This window comes from Chiroxiphia lanceolata, chromosome 5 (genome assembly GCF_009829145.1).
Source record: "Chiroxiphia lanceolata isolate bChiLan1 chromosome 5, bChiLan1.pri, whole genome shotgun sequence".
Classification (NCBI taxonomy): Eukaryota; Metazoa; Chordata; class Aves; order Passeriformes; family Pipridae; genus Chiroxiphia; species Chiroxiphia lanceolata.
The window spans coordinates 10,435,193-10,450,927 of NC_045641.1; the positions used below are offsets into that span (position 1 = coordinate 10,435,193).

The 15,735-nt window shown below is 35.5% G+C and overlaps 1 long non-coding RNA gene across 1 annotated transcript; it reads right to left on the reverse strand.

The window, feature by feature from the left end:
• Positions 1-1,381: 1,381 nt before the first annotated feature.
• On the reverse strand, positions 1,382-12,814 carry LOC116787781. The gene is made up of 3 exons (XR_004357448.1): positions 12,728-12,814; positions 11,549-11,600; positions 1,382-1,610 (listed from the first exon to the last, which is right to left on the reverse strand). It is a non-coding gene; the product is annotated as an uncharacterized LOC116787781 (long non-coding RNA).
• Between the last annotated feature and the right edge of the window lie 2,921 nt (positions 12,815-15,735).

Sequence of the window (15,735 nt, forward strand, 5' to 3'; positions counted from 1 at the left end):
CAATTAAACCCTCCTCACCTCAAAAAAACCAACAAACCCCACCTTAAACATTTTCAAATCATATGGATTCTACTCATAGTCAAGTACTATTTAAATAATAAATATATCAAAACTCCATAAAAGAGTTTGGTGAAATAAACACTTGAAGAAAAGTACCAAGATCAGTGTTTACAGAGCCATAGTGCTGTCTACTCTTCTATATGGATCCAAATCATGGGTCATCTACCGCCACCACCTGCGACTCTTACAACGCTTCCATCAACGTTGCCTCCGTACAATCCTAAACATCCACTGGTCAGATTATGTGACCAATACATCTGTTCTAGAACAAGCAGCAGTCACAAGTATTGAGGCCATGTTACTGAGAACGCAGCTGCGATGGGCAGGGCACGTCTCAAGGATGAAGGACCACCGCCTCCCTAAGATCCTGCTTTATGGTGAACTTGCCACTGGCTGCCGCAAGAGAGGAGCCCCGAAGAGGAGATACAAGGACTCCGTGAAACAACATCTCAGCCTTGGCCATATCAATCATCATCATTGATCTACTCTGGCCTCCAATCCGGAGGCCTGGAGACACACTATCTTTAATGTTGCTGCTTCTTTTGAGAAAGCAGCAGGATCACTCTCGAGGAGAAAAGACAACGTAGAAACAACTGTGTCTTGTTGATACCACCTAAGGAGTCTTTCTGCTGTGCATTTTGCAACAGACCTTGTCTATCTCATATTGGCCTTTTTAGCCACAAGCGCGCTTGTAGCAAGTGTGAGTAGAGTCCTTCCCAAATCTTCGTTCACGAAGCCCAGCCAAATCTCTGACTGTGAGTGTAAGAAGACAGGGATTAATTTACTGAAAACAAGACAAGTCCTGAATTTCAGTCAGGCTTTCCGGATTTCTTCAATAACTTCAATTCCACCTTGAGCAGCCAAATTTAGGGATTTTGGTGGAGGAAATGAATGCTGTAGTGTCACCAATTAGGAACACATATATAAAATAATCCCATAATCTTTAGTGAGCACTTCCAATCAAGAAGAAAAGGCTGAAAGAAACCATATAATTGAAAAAGTTACAAGAGGAAAAGACGTGGAACAATACCCTCTCACAGCAGACAAAACCCAAAAACACTTTTAAATTTAAGTCCTCATAAAATGTTATTGCATGTAAGGTTAAAACTCTTCAGATTTATACCTGGTTGAAGTGTGAGAGGCAAAGGAATGTATTCAAACACTTAAATCATGAAGTTAGATCTGTAAGCAAAACTAAACAGGCATCTAACTTGACTTTTAAATATTCTTGACAAATATGCACATGAAAATTAAATATAATTAATTTAATCCTCTTACCTTGCATTTTTATAAAAAATACCAAAAAGAAAATGAACTGAAATAATAACTGACCTAACTATGTAGGTATCTATATAGCAGCCATCTTCTCAGATATCGTCTTGCTCAAACTAGAACTGGTAAACCTTCCAATGGATCTTCTGGCCTCATTCTTCCTTTTTTCTTTCTCCTTTAGTTTTTATGGACTTATTCCAGAGAAAATTTGACTGTAAATATCTTATTACTTTTTCACCCAGTCTGTGACTTCCTTAATTCATATACTGCCAGCACATCTGTGGAAAAAAAAGAATGTGCCATTACTGAATTTTACAATGAAAGATCTGAACTCTACAAGTGATCTTAAGTTCGTGAGAAAAATAACACATCAAACTAATATTATCACAAGACAAATTAACAGAAGGACATACAAATCAGACTAGTTGCCGTTTTCAAACCATGTTCCTAACGACCTGTGAATCAAATCTCTGCCAAAGATCTCTCCCAATATATGATTATATATTATATAAGTAAGACATGGCATAAATCTGTGTTGTTGAGGACACTCAGGATCTAAGATCTGAGAAAAGACATGCAGCTCATTGGCTTGGATTCATGGTTTCAGATATGTCTGGAAGGTGTCTCAGTGTAGAACTCCAAGCCTCCTGCCTCAGGGCTCCCCACAAATTAACATGATGCTGGACACGTCTGGAAAGGCCCTTCATGAGGCAGCTTTGTGGAGCGCAAGAAATATGATGTGGCTCTCCCACAGAACCACTATTTAAGAAATTTGTAAACATCACTATAGACTCAAAGCAATTTAGGATTTGCTACAAAAGCTGCAGGCAATGAAACAGCATGGACCTCAATTCACATATGTTCTCTATGTTGTTCAATGTGGGATTTTTAACAGCCCTTGCAACTGTTCATAATACAATCAATTGGCAGGTTTTAGCCTAGATACATTGAGGTAAAAACAGGTTAGCACTGAGTGACAGCGATGACACCATAAACCAAAAGAAATCTTTCTGGAGTGGCCCTCTTGTAAGCTTGGGAATATCACAATTGCTGAAAATGTCTGTGGTAATTTACTCTGACTATGAGGAATTGTGTTCCTGTTTACTGCCTATTTCAGCGGTGGTAAACACTCAGATCCTGTGTGTTGTGTGTTTGTTATTGCCTGCCTTGCAGGTTACACTCAGAGAAAGAAAGAGCATGTCGTAAGAGACTATGCATTATCAGTAGTGATGAAAGCAAATAAAAACTGCAAGGTGCTATGATGTATTTGCCTTTGACTGCAAGACCCTCCATTTGGATATAACAAATTAGCTTCTCAGAATTTTGTTCATCTGAGCAGCAGCTGTTTGCCATATGGATCAAAACTTCATTTGGCAAATGGAATCATTTCCTTATGCCCATCTGATTTTCATGTACAGTCATATATCTGAATGTTTAAAGGAAGAAGTTTGCTGGTCTGCTGAGGGTGGTTCAGCTGAGAAGTGTTTATCTTGAATCCCAGTTTTCTTTTTTTTATTTTCCCCAGGAAGTTCTTCCCCTCCAGAAGGCTTAAAACACAACAAAACAAAAAGTCCTAAACCCAAAACTTATAAAGTAATATGAGGAAAACAAAAGACAAGGAGAAATACAGTTTAATCTTAACAAAATAAGACAAATATTCTGAGTAAAATTCTATCTCTATCTCAATGCATTTCTCGTATCTTCTAACTATTGTATTATTATCAATAGGATTGACAATTTAATTGAAGAATAAATGAAGATGATGACTGTCAGCGACAATATCAGAATGCAAGAAGCTATAATAGTTTTAATATTTTAAAATGTGAACAAGGAAGTTCCCAGCTTAACGAATTACGGTTTAAGTCTATGAAACAGGATTATGCAAACAGAAGGAAGAAATACCCTTTTCCTGTATAGGTTATAATGCTACTAGCACATAATTTCTTTTTAGTTATAGACTTCTAGAACTGCTCATGCAAAGCTGTCACAGCAGATTTCATGCTTTTAGTGAATGAACAGAGCCTCACAACACCTTCTGGCTATTATGGGTAAGAACTGTTGGAACCAGTAACTCAAGCAAAGGAGATTAAGGAATTTATTCATGGACATAATGCACATCCAGGTTTACATATTATGTTCACGTGTTCCCATATGGATTCCCACACTAACAACACAAACCGCAGAATTATCAGAGAGATAATACACACATAAAAATTAGGAAATGTGTAGTTGTAGATTCATTTATAACTTTGGTGTGTTGTCCTCATGACTAGAACACTGGTTTCATTGACCTCTTGAGTTCTTGACCTATCTAATCAGAAACATAGCTACACAGGAAATTACTTTTTAACATCATAAGAATTATTTTTATTATTTTTACTTTTCAAGGTTTTTTTCTGTCTGATGAAATGTCAAAATATGATATTTTGGGTGTCCAATATTAAAAATCTACTGAATTGCAGCAATTAAAGTGATCCATTTTCTTTTAATTTTATTCTATTTTATAGTTCTCTATGTTACACATTAATTCTGACTTTAACCTAAAACACCTTCAAAATGGAAAATGTAATTTTAAACTCCGATATCTCTCAGAAAGTTCAGATGGTTTTGTAATTTCAGAGCTCCTTAAAAATAGAATAAACTCTCAGAATGTACCCTTTCATCATTTTTTTGTGATTGCATTCTGATTTTGGTATATCTGATATACAAATTCTCAGCCAGTTTCAAATAATGCTCAAGATCCTTTAAGCAGTTTGACGTAAATTCTATGCATTTATATTAACAATAGATATAATCTCTTTTTTGATTGTGTTCTGGACATTTAATGCAGTCAAGATTAAATTCTCAATTAATCATATAAATGCTTCAAATCTCCCAGTAGTTTTTATCATTCTCCTTCTGGAGCTTAATACACCTCTGTTGTTATCAGCTGTGATAAACTCAACAAAGAATGTAAAATGCAGGACTGTAGTTTTTTTGTTTTTAAACTAGAGAACTAGTCTTCTAAAAGAAATTTATAGTCAGGAACTAGATACTTGAGCATCATATTCCAAATTGTAAATATTCCCTTAGCTGCCTGTGGCCACATTGGTACATTCACATAACAGAACATGTTATGTGCCTTTTGCTCCTAAGCAAATATGGATGTGTTAGATGATGCTGTGCCTAACAGCCTTAACTTCACTTCAGAAAGTGTATTTAGCTCAAATCCAACACCAGAATGTTGTATTTCTTGTTTCTAGTCCTAGAAACAGACAGGTGCAATTTTGACATGCATGTGCAAATAAAGATATGATGAACCTAGATGCTAAATCAAACAGTGAACTGAAAAAGCTTAAGTATGGGTATTAATCCATATTTTTCTCCAGAGTTAAATTCTTGATGAAGGGTTCCTTTTCAGTGTCAGGGAATTGGAAGCCTTAGATGAAACAATGGATATTCGAAACAAATATTGAAATAGTGCAGCTAGGGTCCTTTTATTTTGCTGTAGTGTGCATAGAAGGACACTAAGGAAATGTGAACTATCAGCTCGTTGTCCCCAAAATGATTATTGACAACTTAGGACTTAAATCTTCATTTCAGCTTGCTGACTTGCAGGCTGCACTCAAGCCTGAGTACTGTACTAAGCCATCATTCAACCCAAAATCTGAAGTCCACAGTAAATTTTCTACAAATTCCTACTGATTCTGTATTACATCATAAACATATGAAAATGGCATTTTCGTGTGTGGCCATTGGCTTCAGGATGGTTTTCTAATTCATCAGATCACTTCTAGTGCACTAAACCATCATAATTTCTGCCCTTTACCTACTTTGTGCCTTTCCTCATGGGATATACTTCCTTAGCATTATTTCCTATTAATTTACCTAACTTCTCAAAATCAAAATCAATGAGCAAATTTCAGCTAAGAGAAGTTAAGAAGAGGATGCTCAGAAAGGTGAGCATTTGACCCAGAGGAAATAAATACTTCTAGAATATCTTAAGGGCAAATTTGAAAGTTGCCCTGAAAGTTTATTCTATCCAGTTAGGTTAATTGTGACCCCAAATGCTTTTTTATTTCTAACAATATTACAGTGATCATCTCAGAATTAAATGCCAAACTCCTGGATATCTAGCGTTAGAATAAATGAATAGAACCAAAAATTAGTAGCTAGGTACAAGTGAAAGGCCTGTGTAAACATTTTCATTGGAAAAGTATCCTTTAGTGTGGAGTCATAATGTATTTTATTAAGTTTGGGTTTGTCCAGTCAGTATGTGTATATCATGTTAGCTGGCAAAATGCTGTGTGTGCATTGCACAGTCCACCACTGAACCCACCAGCACAACTGGTTCCTGTGGGATGTGACAGACACCTCAGGGACAAACAGGTGTATTCTCAGGAGGAGACGTGCACCCAGGAACCTGGGCTTCCTTTGGTGAGGCTGGAGGTCTACCAGGCAGAAATATGTAGGAAATATGGGGTATAACATGGCAGAAATACAATGTGGCAAGCAGAAATACATGTTTTCCCATCTATTTGTGATAGAATCATAGGTATAACGATTTGCTTCTCTTCTAGTAATATTTTTATAGGCTTCCTAGAATATATCTGGAAGTGTTCTTATGCTCCTTATATTCACTTCTGGTTCCCTGGTGCATACATAAAAACGCCTTTTAAAATGTGGTTGTGGGTAGGCAACCTTCCATTCCAAACACAGATGGTACATCTGCATTTATTATTTAGACATGCTAACTGGAACATTTTTAAAGCCTATTGTGACTATCCTTTTTTTTCCCACCAACTTAATAAATTTGGGTATGACGCAGTGACTCTTTTAGTTAAAACAGAACACTTATACTCTATTTCCTATTTAAAAAAAAATGAATAAACAAACTGCTTTATCCCATCATTACAGCTGCTGTTCCACAACCTGCTTGCCTGCAGGGATTTTTACCTACTGAGTAGGTTGTCTCATTGTCTTGATGTTCATCAAGTCTTGGCTTAAACAGTGTGAGGCACCACTGAAAAATGAATTTCCTTCCTGTTTCAGTTATGGCATATTTGATTGAATACTGATTTCACCATGGTTGCTACTTCACTGGAATTTTTGCTGGCCGGATGACCTATGATTCTCAGTTCAAATGTGTGTTTTTCTGTCCTGACATTCTCCTTTTCAAATTACATCACAAAAGCTAGCTGTTCATTCAGACTGGATTTTACGAGACAGATATTTATATTTTATCAATTTTATTATGTTTTGACTCAGAATAAAGCTTAATGAGTTTTTTATCAATAGTTTTAAAGTTATTTTTGAGTCAACATACTTTGAAGAATCCTCTCCCTTTCCATAAAAATAGTCCCGTACGCCTAGAGCCAAATAAAGTTCTTTTGAACATATCTAAAAACATGAGTAGTCCCATAGATATAAATGGGAGATAAGTAAATTTGTGAGCATGCTTTATTATCTCTTTAAATGTCACACAGAAAAACAACTAGTTTATGCTATTCAGATGTGATCTTTGTGATCAGTATAAAAGCTGATCTCTGCTCTTAATCTCCATCTTCAGACAGGCTGCTGTTTATAGTGCTGGCACTTTATCTGTGTTAGATGGATACATTGATGTGATAGAACCATTTCAAGCTGTTACTGTTCTTCTACCTCCTTAAAAAGTTTCTTTGAAAATCTATTGCAGAGAGGTATCTTTGGTTTTATTGTAACATTGTATTTCAGCAGGCATTCTGGTATCAGCAGTCAGGAAAGAAGACCATGGGAAGTATGGCACTTAGAATACCTTAGTTCGCCACCTAAAATGCACTCTATCTGGAATTGTAGCAGCTAAATTTTGCCCTCAGAGTCATGATACTTTGTTAACTTTTCTTCTAGTGTTTGTTTCAAAGGCCAAAATTGAATTAATAAATCTTAGCCCACATAACTGTATTTTTTAATTGACAATACACAGGAAGACTGTTGGAGCTTTAATACAACTTTTAAAAGAGAGGAAAAGACGGAAAGAAAAACAGAAAAGCAGAGAGAAAGTTAAAGGAAGAAGCTGATGGAGAGAAAAGGATAAAAAGAGAGGAAGAAAGAGATAGAGAAATATAGATGAAGTGAGAGAGAGAGAAAAGGAGAGTGAGGGACAGAGAGAGAAGAGAAAGATAAAAAAAAAAAAAAAAGAAAGAAAAGGATATGACTCATTGCTGCTGCCAATGAGACATATAAGTTGTTTACAAGACTAATTAGCATTTGAAGTTTTTTAAAAATGTGATACAGTATTCAACACTTTGGTTAAATATACCTCCTTAAAAACTGGAAGATTATTTCCAGATACAGAGCCAGGTTTCTACACCAGTCTTTTCAATGGGACCATATCAAACATCCTTGTCATAAAACACAGATTAATTTTCAGTAGTGTACTTGCCATTTTAATCTTGGGAAACAAATATCAGATTTATTTTTTTCTTTCCTTTCCCCAAAGAACCTATAAGAAAAATAGTTTGAATGTTGTTCATCTCAAGCTGAGTGATATAGCCCTGTATTTCCTGTGGGTGCTCAATGCGCATTATCAGTGGGTTATCTGAAGTATTTCCATAGCTGAAGGACATGTGCATAAAATAATCTCAGGCAAAAATAAAGACTGTTGCCTTTACTCCTTAATATATGAATTGAAACCACATTGGTTTATCTACTGGGAATAAATGATGAAATACACTGAAATGGTAAAAAAATAGCTGATATGTGGCATGTAAATCTACATATTTTCTGTATTGATGATTTTACTCCCTTATCAAAAATTGTTTATTCAAGGGTTTATATGAAAATTAAGTAAAGGACAATGGAGTTGTTGAGGTTCAGTTTGGGTTTGGGGTTTTTTCTCCTTAAGGGAAAGTAATTAAATTTTAACACGGAATATTTATTGTTCCATAGTATATGAAAAAAGCTATTACTTTTCAGTGTTTTATATGTGAAACATTTTGTACCAGAAGTAAAAAGCAACTCACAAAATTGTAAATCTGATAATTCCTTGCCCAGATGATTCATCCCATGTTTGGGTGTTTACACAGGAACTTCAGTAGGTTGCATAGAGAGGGAAAAAAGTTATGAATCACTAGGAAGTTAATTAATTTTATAGCACCAAAAGTTGGATGACCATAAAACACTGGCAGGTTGCAAAACATTCTAAGGAAATATCCCTGCAAACTTACTCTGTTTTTATACTTTTCCCTAGACAATACTCATTGATTACTGTCAGATAGAATTTCTTGTCTATGTGGACTTGTCCTTGAACCTAATCTGCAGATTTTTTGATTAAAATCCAGGGTTACTGATCTGGGGAGTTAGATATACAGTGAGTATTAATCTGTATACCACTATTATAAGAAAGACTTAAAAAAAAAAGCATTCTAGTAATAGTACAAAGTCAGAAATTATGTGTTTCAGGTTGGGGTAGACCACACCTGCTATTCAGCAGGAAAAAAAAAAAAAAACCACAAAACTTTTCCATAGTTTTTTTCTATGCCACTACTGTAGTGCATTTTTGGCTAAATGTTTATTTATATCAGTATGATTTTATTAATAAGAAAATCTTATTTAATAATTTGATAAAAAAAATGAAATAGGCTTAGCAGTAGTGTTCCAAATTAAAAAACTTATTCTTTAATTGGTAAGTTTAATTTTTGGTGTCAAGAATGGGATCAAAACTCCATGAAAGTTGAGCAAAGCTGCAGACAGTTTTAGAACAGCCCCTAGATATCTAAATTATGCTTCAATCTCATCTTTGCTGCAGAAGTTGGTAGTAAAATCCTCAGCAGTAGAGTATGCTGAGGCAAGAATATACTCTATCCCTGTTTGATGTGCAATGAAGTCTAATTATCCATGCTCATATTTCACCTATAACAAAAAAGATTGGTAACAATTAATCTCTATGAAAAGTGGGGATTAGGTACTTTTTAAAAACAGATACCATAGTGTTGAGGTATAGAATACTAAAAATAGCGCAGAAAAGTGCATATGCTTTATTGGCACAGCAAATGTAGAGCAATCACACTGTTACCAGCATAATTTCAGTGCCAACATCACCTGTGGTCAGAACTTAAGGGAGAAAGCTATGCTGAAAAAAAAGGTTTTTCCTTAGGATATAAAGAAATGACACAGCAAAGAAATGTAAGTTTGCCCTACTCTTCCTTTGACAGTTCCTGTCTTGATTCTGCAGCCACACGCCCCTTTTCCCTGCCTGACTATTTTCCAGTAGCTGCATTACAAAGCTCATATCCCAAACAAGGAGACTTTGATTCAAATAAAGTACCCAAAGCTTCTTCTTGAAAAGAATTCAAGCTGAGATTCCTCCTCTGATAACATCTTTTCTGATAACTTGGCAAGCTTTCTGTCTCTGGAGTTACAAACCTTAAAGCAGGAAAGATCAGTACTTTATGGCCATGAATTGTGAGCTCTTTTTTGTTGTTTGTGTTTTCTCTGAGCTGCTGTTAATATGTCCTTGTGTCTGAGAGATTGCTAGGAAACCGATGAATTCCCATTTAGGTTTCTTCTTAAAATCTTTAACAGCACCCTAGATAGAAATTCTCCTCTTTGATATGAAATCCTAGAGAATTTACTCTTGACAGCAAGTTCTGGAAGTCTTCAGTCTCTGGAATTCAAAGAGCTAATGCTTTTGTCTCTGGGTTTTTGAAATGCTGAAGTTATTCCACAACATATAGTCCACAGTCAAAGATCAGTTTAATTTTATTCTTTGGTACTCTAAATATATTGAAAATATTTTTTAAAAATTATATTAATCTGTGATATATGAATAGTATCTTTATATCTCATTTTTATTAAACCACTGTATGTTGCCTTTTCTTTTTTTTGGTAAATGATCTCACCATCAATTTTGGTCGTGTTTTCTCAGCTTACCTTACAATAACATTTCCAATAACATTGGAAGATAAAGACTCTTTGTTGTTTGCCAACCATTTTACCTCTTCTATATACTATGTGTATCCTATAGAGAACCTGTTTTAAACTTTTCCAATTTAGAAGCAAACTTTTCCAATTTAAGAGCATTTAAGTTGAACAAACTAATACATAGGCTTGCATCTCTACATTGCTTTTGTCAAATTTTTTCTAGAAATCCTTTTTGTTAGTTTGGATTTTTTTTCTTGTAAATGATATATTTTTTAATTTCAAAGTCAAAACCTATGTCATGATTTAAAATCCATCAAAAGTTTATTATATTTTTTAAATAAGAGCAATTATTGAAAATAAAAAATGCTCTAGGAAATCCAAAAATTATTCTCCAGTTTGGAATTTAACATATAAAGATATCTTAGAAAAACTACCCTCAATTTTATGATTTAACCAGTTAAATGGAAAAAAATATTCAACTAGAGATGTTCAGTGGTTTCGCTTAAGTACACTCTTGGTTTTCTCTGATTTAAAAAATACAGATGGAAGGGTGAATTATCTGTACATATAAAAGTTTCACAGTAAACATTACTGTATGGTCCAAATGACATATATACACACCTTACCTCAGAAACTGCTTTAAAAGATGGATAATTCTAAAGATAATATGATCTGGAGATTTTCTTAGAGGCTTAATATTTTGGGTTGATATTTTCAAGCTTTTCAACAATAAAGAAGTTTAAGTGTATTTAAAAGTACTTATATAAATGTAGATTTCCTTGATCATGGCTAAACTTTGTATTTTACCTAAATATTCGAAGGAATGAAGACCTTCTGAACCAAAAAAAAAACTCAGTAGCTGGAAAAAGGGAGATCTGAAGACTGAGTGATTACCACAGACTAATTTGGTCAAAGCTTTGATTTTCAGACTATTTTGTCCTAGAGGATATATCTTTTAATAAGCATGAAAAAAAATGCTTCTTTATTTGCTAAAAATGATACACTTATGGAGAAGCACAAGTGGATACATATTTGAATGGTTAAATAGTATAGAGACCAACTATCCTCAGAGAAGTAACTCTTAACTATGGTATGTAAATTAAGGGTTTCTGGGGCCATTGCTTCATATCAAATGTATTCAGCTTCTGGTTTTTTTCCAAAGGCCAGTACCACTTCTTAATTCTAGTAGACCAAGGTCAAAGAGAAGTTCATTTTTTCTTACATTGTTGCACACACACACACAAAAAAATAAATAAGCTTAAAGCTTATTTGCTGTAAAGCTTTTGCAGATCAAGTGAGGCCTTGAGTAATACAAAGTACATTAGAATCTACTTACCAGTACTACCAATGAAGTTTATTCTTTGCAGACTTTCTTCACACTGCAGAGACTAATAGCAGAGGAAAGAAACAAATATATTCACAAAGTTTAACATGCTCAGTCAATATACCTAAACTCAGAGCACATACAAGGAATAAAATTCTTCTGAGGGATTTTTTGCTTTTCCAAAAGCACATAAACATAATGCAGCACATTCCCCAAAACTTCAAATGGATATTGCTGCAAATTTTTGTGAAAATAATAATTTTGCATGCACATTTGTTTGCAAAATTGATTTTGTAGATGAAGAATTTAGGTGTGGAAATATATAAATTTTGATCAGATAAAATTTGGACAGATATTTCCTACTAATAACAATGTGCTGTATATAGATATTGCCTTGTGTATGGGAGGTTTTATTGTTGTTGTTGTTGTTTGGGTTTTTTTGGTGTCGTTTTGTGGGGTTTTTTTTGTTCCAGACTATTGGAAATAGTAATTTCTGAACTGGTCTTGAAGAACTGTATCTGCTGCCATTGGGTACCATTCCATAAATTACTTCAATGACTTTCATACTAGAAGTTAAAAATTGTTTTGTTATTCATCCTAATTCTTCTTAGTTAGCATAAAACATATATGTGAAAACCAGTTACAATATGTCTCATATAGGAAATCCATAAGGATTTATGCTATTAACTGTCTGTATGAATGAATGCTGGATTACCTGGCTAGGGTTTAGGAATCAAACCTGAACACCTGGGAGTCTGGCTGCAGGAAGAGTTGTGAGTTATGTGTGTTTGAATATTATGAAATATAATGGGGGAAACCAAGTACATCCAAGTCATTTTGGAGCTCGTGTTCCTTTTTAACCTCAGCAACTTCAAATCCATATTTTCCATTCCCCAGGAGCATGCATCTGTGTATAACATGATAACCAAGGATGTTTCATATTTTGCATATGCACTGCGTTATTTTGCATGTTTGTGCCATGAGCATGTTTCATCAAGGTGTGACGCTGCTTGCACCAGTTTGTTTTGGGGTAGAGGAAATTGCAGCTGTATAGTTTCAAGCCAAGTTGTATCAAAGGTGGGTAATAGCCCCTGAATAATTTTATTATTTTGTAAGCTCTGACATGGGCCGAAGGACTACGAGGTGTTTTAAAGCTAGACAGTTGTTTAGTAAATACACTTGGAATGTTACCTGTAAATGCCACATTTGGTGTCTGCTTCATGTCTGCAGGTTAGAGCCCACAGTGCAGAGTGAGGCATGGCTTGTCTTCATTCTTGGGTTTCCCTGGTGGGTGATCAACAAGGAGCCTCACCTGAGGAGTCACTTTCCTGCTTCCCTGCACTTGACTGGTGTGGTGAATCTGCCCTTTGGGATTGCAGTTCAGATCTGCAACATTTAGTATGATGACACGCTAAGTCCTTTTGACTGAATCTAAAATAGTAGCCTATGAAGTTTCTGAGCCTTCCCTTTCAACTGGACATTAATCCCTGTGCATGGATCTTGTTATCCCCTTCTTCCTGTTCTTCCTCTCAGCTTTTACACCCTATTCCCCTTTTTCTTTCCACATGAAGAAGGTGTGGGGATTAGTTTGGAAAGTACCACACGTCTCCAGAGCTGGGGCTCTGGCTGAGGTACCTCAGCAAGTATTGATACCTGGCATGTGCTGTAGTTCTGCTTAAACTCTGCCTTTCCCAGCAGACTCAAATCTTGCAGTATATACCTCAGTCTTTTCTCTTCCTAGTCTAAAGACCAGTTTGTAAAAAAAGACAATAAAATTTTATCCTGCTTGAAATGGGAAGCACAACTGCTTGGCTTAAACTACTCAGGCAGCCTGAGACTTTTTCATCAACCAACTCTATGTTAAACAATAATTACCGCAAGCACTTGCTCATTTTATTAGTCTTATTATCCAGTAGGACTTTAACAGATTGATACCTATACCAGATAAATCAAAAATTAAAAAGGGTTATTATCACCTCAAAAGAGGTGATTTATATGACAGATACTTTTTCATTTAGAAAATCTTTCTTTAAAGCTGATTGTGACTTAGTATTACTCACTATACATGTAAAGACTCCTGCCCAAACTGTGAATATCTAGCATTTCTGAGTAGATCTGAAAAACAGACCTAACTGTGGTTATGGTCAGAAAAGAGAATATAAAAATAGCAGTTTGTACATATTTGGTCATGTCTGCTTACTTTTCCAACCAAAATAAAGGTTTTCAATCTTTTTTGCCATGTAGGCAGTCCAGAGAAAACACATCTTTGGTAAAGTGTGCAGTAACTGTTTTCTCTTTAGATAACTCCTACAGAAATGTTATGCTGCTTTTCTAATACAGAGCTACACTGATTTGAAAGTCAGGTTATCAGGGCAAGTTTGCAAAGCTGCCAAAAAAAAAATAGAAATTCCCCCCTACCCCCAAAAAAACCAAATCAACCAAACAAAAAAACCCAACAACCCCAAAATCCCCACTCTCGGCTAAGCCCCAAAACCAGAAAAAGAGTAAGAGATTTATAGGCCAGAAAACATGCCCTCAAAAGGTCAGGAAACAGAATATTCTTGCATAAAACCTATTACGTTTGATTATCGTATTTAGGTCTTCAGTTACTCTGAAACTTAACACAGAATTCTTTATGAAAACTTAAGCATGAAATGTAATTTTTGCAGCCTTCCTTCATACTGAAATTCATTTCAAGGTAAAATTTCATTGAACTGAACTAAAATAGTAGGCTTCAGTTGTAAAATACATGGGGCAAGAAGACACAGAAAAAGGATCATACTACATTTCGCAGTATACGATGCAGGGCCAAAGAGCATTTTCATTTCACAGGTCCAGATGCAAATCTTTGTCTTGACTCCCTACAAATAGAACATCTGAACACAGGCTCTATATGATCTTTCCCTTTCTAATGTGCCGTCTGTCCCTGGCACTCAGTGTGACCTGGTTTCCACTGAGGGGTGATATATAGGGCTTATGTAAAAGGCAGAGGTGTCCTCCAGCAGTGCCCCAAAATTGGACAAATGGAGAACCAGGATTACGAAGTTGCACCTGCCCAGCATAATATATGCAGCCAAAGAAGCTTATGACCATGACTTGAAGTCTCATGTAGAACTGAGAAGCATGAATAATCCACAGGACTATGTATTAATAATAGAAATCCACATAGCAAAATATTTTCTGCATTAAGGAGCACCCTATCCCTCAAGAGACACAGCAACAAATCTTCCTAAAATTCAGGAAAAATCTGACTACAGGCTGAATATTCCCCTCAGGGAAGTCAGTGGCAAAAAGAAAATCTACTTGACTTTAATGGCGCATGATTCTGTGCTCTACAAAAAAGGTCACTCAACACATGCACGGACAACAAGTCAAATACATCTGGTTAACAGAATGTGGCTATTTCAGGCTCAGCATGGTGCTATGATTATTTTTTGTTGCTTTTTGTTTGTACTTATGTCTATCTTTGACAGGGAGAAAAACAGAAAACAAAACCCGAGATATCCATGTTCTATCAGTTGCAGTGGACAAATATTGTACACAAGACTGTTGGCCTGTGGAATACACGTTCTCTGTTTCTCAGGTTGTAGATCTCTAAAAAACCCCTGTAAATTAACTTTTATGCTTGTGAGAAAAACAAGGACGACAACAAAACAAAAAAAAATCAACTAAAAATCCTAGAAATAGTGCTCATTCTGCAACGGAAACTATTTTTTCTCACATAAATATGTTTTTCCCGTAATGCCAAATGTTCAAAATATTTTCTTCACAGATTATCTCTCAACTCCCTTTTGTGCCCTTACTTTCACTTAGCAAGGCAGTAATTCCTAAGGAAGTTTTAGGTTTTGCCACTGAGCACATATATATACATGTATTTGGGAATACTTGATTAAAAGTTATTTGTGGTTGGGGAAACAGCCTGTTTTTTAAGAAAAGCTGTTTCACTCCAAGGTATTTATCAACATTATGGGCAAAGGAGTCTGGGCTGGACAAGGAGACACATTTTTCTGACTCACATGGCATGAGGCCACATGCAGGTCTCTGGTTTATTTGAGGAAAATAGAGGGAAACAGTTTCCTCTGTTGTCACACACTTGTGCAGTAGACAGTAGGTGGGTGCATGGGAGAAAGGAACAGTTTAAATTAAGGCAAAACTTCTCCTCAAGTGTTTATTTTCGAACACTTGCATGTCATGAAGGC